At 39.0% G+C, this 11,681-nt stretch overlaps 1 pseudogene; it reads right to left on the minus strand.

Moving 5' to 3' along the window:
• Nucleotides 1-10,042: 10,042 nt before the first annotated feature.
• On the minus strand, nt 10,043-11,395 carry LOC124984975 (tubulin alpha-8 chain-like; annotated as a pseudogene).
• Nucleotides 11,396-11,681: the final 286 nt, after the last annotated feature.

An 11,681-nucleotide genomic window follows, 5' to 3' on the forward strand; every position in this document is an offset into this window, starting at 1 on the left:
CCCTTCATATTTTTATAATATATATGATCACTGTTTCATTCAATGGTACTGGTAAAGTATGCTATACATAATTTTTGTTAGTAGGTCAGTGACCTAAGACTATAATTCACAAGCTACATTGTGATTATTAGTTTATTCTAAGGAATTAGTTGTGTCACTCACTATTTTTACCATCTTAGTAAAAGTACCCCACTCTTCATTTCTTAAACTCCCCATTTAAAGATATAATGACAAGCGTGGTACTCAACTTACAGAACTGTTATAAGACAAGATAATTCACAATAGGCCAAATACCCCAAGAGTGCTTGATACTCTTTAATGAATTAAATAAACTAATCATTATCAAGATAATTTTCATCTTTAGCATCAGTAGCAAAGCAAACATTCAACTTTGCATTTTATCTCAATTAAATTATGTAAAAAATAATGCAATTTAAAATTGAACACATTTCCAAACTTACCTATTTTTCTTATTTTCTTTTTAAAAATGTTAATTAAGATTCCTCCCAGTCTATTTTGTAAGCACATACACACACATACACACTTTCACGTAAACATGCATGCATCCACATGCATGTACTGTAAATTTTAATGTTGGGGAAAGAAGATTGGAGCATTTAAAAATATGATTTTGGACATGTCTTTTTTTGATTGGTTCAAAAATACTTTCATAGTACAAGAGCACAATCCTCATGACTTAGTGCAAAATTGTGAAATCTTTTGTAATACATCAATAAAGTATTGTGAAGGACTGACAGGGTCTAATTTCTGTAATGGAACGGTAGGTATTCAGGTTCTGGAACATGGTTGTGTCTATGTGGGGATAAAATGTGAATTCTACAGCCAGAGCAGGGGTCAATATGTAGTTGAAAATTGCCTTACATATTGTAATGCATGAAACCATTTTAAATTTGGGGGAGAGTAAATAGCAGTGGAGATGTTCTCAGGCTTACTGTCATGCTAAATCTCCCTGTTGGTACAAATGAACTAAGGGAAAACAAAATGAGGAAAAGAATGGTATGAACTTTCTGCATTTTAATAATTCCTATCATTGGATAAAAAGTCTTTTTCATATGTATTATTTTTGTTTTAAACTTGGAATTAGTTGTACAAGTTTGCTCTTTTATTGTGATTGATATCAATAGATACATAATGAAATAAATATATTATTTCCAATTCTTTGCAGAGAACAACTTTATCTAGGTCAAGTTATCAGTTTAATAATAATTGTAATTAGAAAAGTTCCATGTAAGAAAAATTTAGTTACCTAGTAATTTCAAGTATGATTATCTCCTTCTTAGAACTTTTTTTCCCTTTTTTTTTTCTTTTTTTGTGTTTCTCCCCCTTTTACTCCTTTTTCTAACTTTAACTCAGACCTAGCAAGAATTTTATATGTTGTTGCACAGGCTGTGACAAAAGCATTTTATAAGTATTAGCCATGTCACATAACAATTTATCTCTGTCCTGTGGTTAGGATGGCAACCTGTCCTCTGCTGCAGATTGGTATCCGAGTGTCTATTCTGGAAAATCAAGGACTCAGGCAACATGACTTGGGAAAAGTCTCAAAACTGTGATAAGTTTCTCACTGAAATCTTTTTACTAGGTCTTAAAATGAGTTAGTCTGCCTAATTAAATCCTATTATTCAAGATTCAAATGAGGGGCTGGGGAGATAGCTCAGTTGGTAGAGTGCTTGCCTTGTAAGCACAAGGCCCTGGGTTCGAACCCCAGCACCCAAAAAAAAAAAAAAAAAAAAAAGGGGGCGATCCAAGATGGCGGCCTAGAGGGAGACTGCACCTCCGGTCGCTCCACAACCCAGGAGTTAAGAAGGGGAGGCATTGAGAGACTCGGACTGAAGTGGAGCCACGGGTGAGTCTGCCCACTGGGTAAAGCTCGGCCCGGGTGGCAGGCCCAGATAGAGGTGGCTTATCGGAGCCGGGCAGGGCAGCTAGAGTCATCCACAGGCAGTCCTGCGCACTCCGGAGGTGGGCCCCGCCCACACAGCCAGCTTCTCCAGGTTCTCGGAACGGAACTGGCCCGCTAGTGAGAGCCTGTCTGAACAGAGCACTCTCCGAGTCCCGGAGCCCCTGCAGTGCAGTGTACTCCTGCAAAGAACCAACGGAGAGCCTCGATCTGCAGTCAGCCTCAGGGATAAGGGCAGGGCAGCAGGAGACCTCTTCAGGCGGCACTGCCCACTCCGGCTGCGGGCTCTCTTCACGGGGCGATCCAAGATGGCGGCCTAGAGGGAGACTGCACCCCCGGTCGCTCCAGAACCCAGGAGTTAAGAAGGGGAGGCATTGAGAGACTCGGACTGAAGTGGAGCCACGGGTGAGTCTGCCCACTGGGTAAAGCTCGGCCCGGGTGGCAGGCCCAGATAGAGGTGGCTTAGCAGAGCCGGGCAGGGCAGCTTGAGTCTTCCCAAGGTAGTCTTCCACACTCCGGCGGTGGGCTCTTCCCACACGGCCAGCTGCACGGTGCAGGCCCACAGTGAGAGCATTTCCGCACAGAGCCAGTTCCAAAACGTGGAACCAGTAGGGGGCTAGGGGCAGTATTCTTCGAATGAGCTGCTTTATCAGATTCCTCCAAGACATCAGGCTACTGAAGGCTGGGAGGTGATACACTGGAAATCTACTGGGACACTATAAGCCAATAGTGGAAAACTGCAATATCTCAGGGTCCCACTGACAACTGACCATTATGAGAAAACAAGGGAAGAAAATGTCCCAAACAAACCTAGATACTACATCAATAAAACCCAATGACAGCAGAGCAGAAGAAATGTCAGAAAGGGAGTTCAGAATGTACGTAATTAAAACGATCAGGGAAGCTAATGAGGAGATGAAAGAGCAAACGCAGGCATTGAAGGAGGAGATGAAAGAGCAAATGCAGGCATTAAATGATCGCACCAATCAACAGTTAAAAGACCAAATACGGGAAGCAAGAGATCATTTCAATAAAGAGTTAGAGATACTGAAAAAAAAACCAAACTGAAATCCTTGAAATGAAGGAAACAATAAACCAAGTTAAAAACTCCATAGAAAGCATAACCAATAGGATAGAACACCTGGAAGACAGAACCTCAGACATTGAAGACAAAATATTTAACCTTGAAAACAAAGTGGAACAAACAGAGAAGATGGTAAGAAATCATGAACAGAATCTCCAAGAACTATGGGATATCATGAAAAGGCCAAATTTGAGAATTATTGGGATTGAGGAAGGCTTAGAGAAACAAACCAAAGGAATGAACAATCTATTCAATGAAATAATAACAGAAAATTTCCCAAATCTGAAGAACGAAATGGAAAACCAAGTACAAGAGGCTTATAGAACTCCAAACATACAACATTACAACAGACCCACACCAAGGCACATTATTATGAAAATACCTAACATACAAAATAAAGACAGAATTTTAAAGGCCGCGAGAGAAAAGAATCAAATTACATTCAGAGGGAAACCAATAAGAATATCAGCAGATTTTTCAATCCAGACCCTAAAAGCTAGAAGGGCCTGGAACAACATATACCAAGCCCTGAAAGAAAATGGATGCCAACCAAGAATCTTATACCCAGCAAAACTTACCTTCAAATTTGACGATGAAATAAGATCCTTCCATGATAAACAAAAGCTAAAGGAATTTACAAAAAGCAAGCCAGCATTACAGAACATTCTCAGCAAAATATTCCATGAGGAAGAGATGAAAAACAACGATGCAAATCAGCAACAGGAGGCGCTAGCCTAAAGGAATAGCCAAATAAAGGAGAAACTGAATCATGTCAAAAACAAATATGAGTCAATTGACTGGGAATACAAATCATATCACAATAATAACCCTGAATGTTAATGGCCTGAATTCATCAATCAAAAGACACAGACTGGCAGATTGGATTAAAAAGAAAAATCCAACAATATGCTGCCTGCAAGAGACACATCTCATAGAAAGAGACACCCATAGACTAAAGGTGAAAGGATGGGGAAAAACATACCATGCACACGGACACAGCAAAAAAGCTGGAGTATCCATCCTCATCTCAGATAATGTGGACTTCAAACCAAAACTAGTCAGAAGGGATAAAGAAGGACACTACATGCTGCTTAAGGGAAGCATAAATCAGCAAGACATAACAATCATAAATATCTATGCCCCGAACATTGGCTCATCCACGTACGTCAAACAAATCCTTCTCAATTCCAGAAATCAAATAGACCACAACACAATAATACTAGGCGATTTTAACACACCTCTCTCACCACTGGATAGATCGTCCAAACAAAAATTGAATAAAGAAACTATAGATCTCAACAACACAATCAGCAATTTAGACTTAACGGACATATATAGAATATACCATCCAACAAAGAACGAATACACTTTCTTCTCAGCAGCACATGGATCCTTCTCTAAAATAGACCATATTTTATGCCACAAAGCTACTGTTAGTAAATACAAGAAGATAGAGATACTACCTTGTACTCTATCAGATCATAATGGATTGAAATTAGAAATAAATGACAGAATAAAAAACAGAAACTTCTCCAATACCTGGAGACTAAATAATACACTATTATATGATGAATGGATAACAGAAGACATCAGGAGGGAAATAAAAAAATTCTTAGAAGTAAACGAGAACAAAGACACATCATATCAAAATCTCTGGGACACTATGAAAGCAGTACTTAGAGGAAGATTTATTTCATGGGGTGCATTCAAAAAAAGAAGTAGAAATCAACAAATAAACGAGTTAACACTACAGCTCAAAGCACTAGAAAAAGAAGAGCAGACCAATACCAAAAGTAGTAGAAGACAGGAAATAGTTAAAATCAGAGCCGAAATCAACGAAATCGAAACAAAAGAAGCAATCGGAAAAATTAATAAAATAAATAGTTGGTTCTTTGAAAAAATAAATAAAATTGATAAACCCTTAGCCACACTAACAAAGAGAAAGAGGGAGAAAACTCAAATTACTAAAATTCGGAATGAACAAGGAAACATCACAACAGACACGAGTGAAATACAAAACATAATTAGAAGCTATTTCGAAAATCTATACTCCAACAAAACAGAAAACCTTGAAGACATCAACAAATTTCTAGAGACATATGAACTACCTAAACTGAACGAGGAGGACATACACAACTTAAATAAACCAATTTCAAGCAATGAAATAGAAGAGGTCATCAAAAGCCTACCAACAAAGAAAAGTCCAGGACCAGATGGGTTCTCAGCCGAGTTCTATAAAACCTTTAAAGAAGAGCTCATTCCAATACTCCTCAAACTATTCCATGAAATAGAAGAGGAGGGAACCCTACCAAACTCGTTCTATGAAGCCAATATCACCCTGATACCTAAACCAGACAGAGACACATCAAGGAAAGAAAATTTCAGACCAATATCCTTAATGAACATCGATGCAAAAATTCTCAACAAAATTTTAGCAAATCGCATACAAATATATATTAAAAAGATAGTGCACCACGATCAAGTGGGTTTTATCCCAGGGATGCAAGGTTGGTTCAACATTCGGAAATCAATAAATGTCATTCACCATATCAACAGACTTAAAGTTAAGAATCACATGATTATTTCAATAGATGCAGAAAAAGCATTTGATAAAATACAGCATCCCTTCATGCTCAAAACACTAGAAAAAATTGGGGTAATGGGAACATTCCTAAACATTATAAAGGCCATCTACGCTAAGCCCATGGCTAATATCATTCTAAATGGTGAAAAACTGAAAGCGTTCCCCCTAAAAACTGGAACAAGGCAGGGATGCCCTCTTTCACCGCTTCTATTCAACATCGTCCTTGAGACTCTAGCCAGAGCAATCAGACAAACCAAAGAAATTAAAGGGATACGAATAGGAAAAGAAGAACTCAAACTATCCCTGTTCGCTGATGACATGATTATATATTTAGAGGAACCTGGAAATTCCACCAGAAAACTTTTAGAACTCATAAGTGAATTCAGTAAAGTAGCAGGTTACAAGATCAATGCTCATAAATCCAATGCATTTTTATACATAAGTGATGAATCTTCAGAAAGAGAAATTAGGAAAACTACTCCATTCACAATAGCATCGAAAAAAATAAAATACTTGGGAATCAATCTCACAAAAGAGGTGAAAGACCTCTACAATGAGAACTACAGAACACTAAAGAAAGAAATTAAAGAAAACCTTAGAAGATGGAAAGATCTCCCATGTTCCTGGATAGGCAGAATTAATATCGTCAAAATGGCTATACTACCTAAAGTTCTATACAGATTCAATGCAATTCCAATTAAAATCCCAATGATGTACCTCGCAGAAATAGAGCAAGCAATTATGAAATTCATCTGGAAGAATAAAAAACCTAGAATAGCTAAAGCAATCCTCAGTAGCAAGAGCGAAGCAGGGGGTATTGCAATACCAGATCTTCAACTCTACTACAAAGCAATAGTAACAAAAACGGCATGGTATTGGTACCAAATAGACAGGTAGATCAATGGTACAGAATAGAGGACATGGACACAAACCCAAATAAATACAATTTTCTCATACTAGACAAAGGTTCCAACAATATGCAATGGAGAAAAGATAGCCTCTTCAACAAATGGTGCTGGGAAAACTGGAAAACCATATGCAATAGAATGAAACTAAACCCCTATCTCTCACCCTACACAAAACTCAACTCAAAATGGATCAAGGACCTCGGAATCAGACCAGAGACCCTGCATCTTATAGAAGAAAAAGTAGGTCCAGAGCTTCAACACGTCGGCTTAGGACCAGACTTCCTCAACAGGACTCCCATAGCACAAGAAATAAAAGCAAGAATAAACAACTGGGATAGATTCAAACTAAAAAGCTTTCTCTCAGCAAAGGAAACTATCAGAAATGTGAAGAGAGAGCCTACAGAGTGGGAGAATATCTTTGCCAACCATACCTCAGATAGAGCACTAATTTCCAGAATCTATAAAGAACTCAAAAAACTCTACACGAAGAATACAAATAATCCAATCAACAAATGGGCTAAGGAAATGAACAGACACTTCACAGAAGAAGATGTACAAGTAATCAACAGATATATGAAAAAATGTTCAACATCCCTAGTAATAAGGGAAATGCAAATCAAAACTACCCTAAGATTTCATCTCACCCCAATTAGAATGGCGATTATCAAGAATACAAGCAACAATAGGTGTTGGCGAGGATGTGGTGAAAAAGGAACACTCATACATTGCTGGTGGGGTTGCAAATTAGTGCAGCCACTCTGGAAAGCAGTGTGGAGATTCCTCAGAAAGCTTGGAATGGAAACACCATTTGACCCAGCTATCCCACTCCTTGGCCTATACCCAAAGGACTTAAAATCAGCATACTACAGAGATACAGCCACATCAATGTTCATTGCTGCTCAATTCACCATAGCCAGATTGTGGAACCAACCTAGATGTCCTTCAGTTGATGAATGGATAAAGAAACTGTGGCATATTTATACAATGGAATATTACTCCGCAATGAAGAATGATAAAATTATGGCATTTGTAGGCAAATGGTCGAAATTGGAGAATATCATGCTAAGTGAGATAAGCCAATCTCAAAAAACTAAAGGACGAATGATCTCGCTGATTAGCGGATGAGGACATATAATGGGGGGTGGGAGGGGCTAGCATTAGGTTTAGGGTTAGGTTTAGAGTTAGGCTAAGGAGAGCAGTAAGAATGAAGGAAAGAAGGACTGTGTAGAGGGAAAAGAGGGGTGGGAGGGGTGGGAGGGGTGGGAGGGGTGGGGGGGAGGGGAAAAATATAATAAACATCATTACCCTATGTAAACGTAAAAATAAATAAATAAATAAATAAATAAAAAAAAAAGATTCAAATGAGTCAACTGCACATATCCAAAAACTCAGAAATTAGTGGAGATTCCAATCCTTTTATAAAACAGGACATATGATTTCATAACTCAATAACACATCTGGACAAATATGTATGCCTGACTAAAAACAAAGATTGTTAAAACATGACTTTTCTCTCTTTCTTTTTTGTTGTTGAGTCTGGAAGAAGTGTGTGGAATCAAGCTCTTTCACTCTAAAGCAGATGAAGGACATTAGACATCATTTTCACATGGGAGCATATGTAGCTATAAATACAATGCATGCACATTTGCAGATGGGCAGATGGACTATGTTATTTTAAAAATGTTTGATGGGTCCCTTCAGTTATTAATAGAATCCCAAAGCTATGTTTCCATAATTACATAAGCTGTAGTACACTTACAAGAATATGGATCTACAAGCATTCAATACGTGTTGTAAGCCTTTATACAAACTATTACAAATATGAATGACAAAAAAGTCTGACTATTAATACCAAGACACACCTCCTTGAGGCCAGAATATGGAGACAAAACTCATCCTAAAATGTTTTGCATAGAAATTACTCCATGATAAGAGCCTGAAGGAAGATTTTAAATTTTTTCAACCTTATTTTCTGTAAGTATAAAATAAGGATCATTATCAATCATTAGATGAATGAGTTAAAGTTCATAACACTGATTCTTCGGGTGCTTTAATGGAAAGGGTTACTGCATAAGAAACTGAGAAAATAAAGGAGAGGCAAAGAGATCACCAACAACTCAACCCCCTAAACCAATGCCATTACTTTGGATGATTTTCTTTTGTGGAAGACTTTTTATTTTTAGGGGTCGTTTAGTGGTGGTTATTATGTTAGGTTGTGAGGGTAGAAACTGACCCCCAGTACCTATCATTGTCAATGACAATAGATAGGTTTTACATTAATGAATCAGTCAATACCTTGGAGCTAATATGTGTTTTTTTTCCATGTTTTTATCTAGTAATACAATTTTGGAGACTCTCAAATAGCCTGGAATGCTCTTTTTAAAACATTTTAATGTAGCTTTTCAATAACAATATAGATTTTTTGCAAAAAAAAATAGTTTATTTACCAAGAATGGTGATATAAGCCAGTTTGAAAATAGCATCTATCATTTTCTGGAATTCAATTGTGGTTTAGTAATTTACACCTTTTTCCCATCTGGAGATGACATGTTGTTGATTTCATGGCTGAATAACTTGAGAAGACTACTTCACTTCACTTCACTTCATCTAGTTATGTTAGTTCTTATTTTCCTTCGTATTGATGCTCTTGACCTTTCCCCAAAATAATCTAAACTCTCACTTCTATGTGTAAATGTAATGGTCATATAATCAGTCTTAAATTATATGGAACACTGTGGTGTAGTATAGCCCTTCTTTATTATCAGTCATTCAACTGTTGTACCATTTTTAATTTTAATAACAAATTACAAATTTAGAATATTTATTTTGTTAATACAGTTTTTACTACATTAAATCAATGAAGACATGAAATGATTTTCAAGTTCACTCTTTTATTGTGTGACAATGCCAAGAAGGTACTGTACACTTAATTATAGCATGTTAATATCATAGTCAAAATACATTTTACTGTCATGTGTAAGCATAAAGATCAAATAAAAAGAAAGTGAAACTCTCAGCTTGATCAAGGATTATATCCTGTCTCCTTCTCATGGACACCACACCACCCATATGCTGTACCCACAATTTTTCAGCAAAGCCATTTCTTCAGTTCATGATTACCACTTACATTCCATCATCCTCATGGACATTTGCCTACACCCATTACTGCAAAGCTCAAGAGGATGCTTGCTAATATTTAATTCAGTATTTTTTAAATTTAAAAATTGGGGATTATTTCCACATTATTGAGTAGGGGAAAAGTTTCATATCTATAAGAAAGATATTTTTCTAATATCAAATTTCAGTGATCTGAATTATTCTTGAGGGATATCTACTTCTATGAAACATACTTCAAAACCTATGTGGAAAGATACATAGCTAAGGACTATCAGCATTGCTTTTCTTTTTTTTTTTTTTCACTTGAGACATCAATTGTATTTGCAGGGTATTGGGGAGACAGTGGAATGAGAGATAAAAAAAAAACAAAAACAACAACAAAAAAAATGGGGGAGTGAGACACCAGATGTGGCAGTTGCCAGGATGCCCTAGAACTCCTCGCTCTCATCTTTGCCATCCACAGACTCCGAGCCCACTTCTTCATAATCCTTTTCCAGGGCATCCAGGTCCTCTCGAGCCTCGGAGAACTCTCCTTCCTCCATGCCCTCACCTACATACCTACATACCACTGCACAAATGCCTGCTTGGCATACATCAGGTCAAACTTGTGGTTGAGGTGGGCCCAGGTCTCAGCGATGGCTGTGGTGTTGCTTAGCATGCACACTGCCTGCTGCAGCTTGGCTAGGTCACCCCCAGGCACCACTGTGGGGGGCTGGTATTTGATGATAGCCTTGAAACCTGTAGGACACCAGTCCACAAACTGGATGGTGTGCTTGGTCTTGATGGAGGCAATGGCGGCACTCACATCTTTGGGCACCATGTCTCCACGGTACAGCACACGGCAGGCTATGTACTTGCCGTGGCGAGGGTCACACTTGACCATCTGATTGGAGGGTTCAAAGCAGGCACCAGTGATCTCCGACAATGAGAGCTGCTCATGATAGGCCTCCTCAGCTGAAACAATGGGCAAGTAGGTCACCAGGGGAAAGTGGATGCAGGGATAGGGCACCAGATTGGTCTGGAATTCCGTGAGGTCCACATTGAGGGAACCATCAAAATGCAGGGAGGCAGTGATGGCCACAATCTGGCCAATGAGCCGGTTGAGGTTGGTGTAGGTTGGGCACTTGATGTCCAGGTTATGGCGGCAGATACTATAGATGGCCTCATTGTCTACCATAAAGGCACAGTCTGAGTGCTCCAGGGTGGTGTGGGTGGTCAAGATAGAATTATAGGGCTCTACAACCACTATGGACACTTGGGGGACTGGGTAGATAGCAAATTCCAACTTGGACTTCTTGCCATAGTCAATAAAAAGCTGCTCCAACAGCAGACAGGTAAAGCCCAAGCCAGTGTCACCTCCAAAGCTGTGGAAGATTGAAAGCTCTGGAGTCTAGTGCACTGGTCTGTCAGTTTTTGGATTCTTTCCAGTACCAGATTGATGATCTCCTTCCCCACAGTATAGTGACCATGGGCATAGTTGTTTGCAGCGTCTTCCTTGCCAGATATCAACTGCTCAGGGTGAAAGAGCTGCCTGAAATGCCAATTCTTACCTCATCTATGACAGCAGTCTCCAGGTCCACAAAGACAGTCCGGGGCACATGCTTGCCAGCCTCTGTCTCAATGAAGAAGGTGTTGAGGGAGTCATCATCACTCCCCAGGGTCCTGTTGCTGGGCATGGTGCCATCAGGCTGGATGTTGTGCTCCAGGCAGTAGAGCTCCCAGCAGGCATCGCCCATCTGTGCCCTGGCCTGGCCCACATGAATGGAGATGCTCTCATGCATGGCTGCTCCGACAGGTAAAGCTTGTGGAGAGTGGCTGACTGCACACATGTTAGAGTCTCCAGCTACACCATGAATCCCCAGCATCACTTTTCTTGTAGCTTTCTCTGATAAGAAGAGAATAAGTGGTTTCTAACCCATTTTATGCTCTGATTGACATTATATTGTGCCCTTAATACTCAGTGGTGGCCAGTTAAGGTTCATGATACATGATCCCTGTCATATGTAACATCGCATTCTTTCCTTGTTGGAAAGAAGTATTAGATATGTTATTTCATTTATAGTCTCT

This window comes from Sciurus carolinensis, chromosome 5 (assembly GCF_902686445.1).
Source record: "Sciurus carolinensis chromosome 5, mSciCar1.2, whole genome shotgun sequence".
Classification (NCBI taxonomy): Eukaryota; Metazoa; Chordata; class Mammalia; order Rodentia; family Sciuridae; genus Sciurus; species Sciurus carolinensis.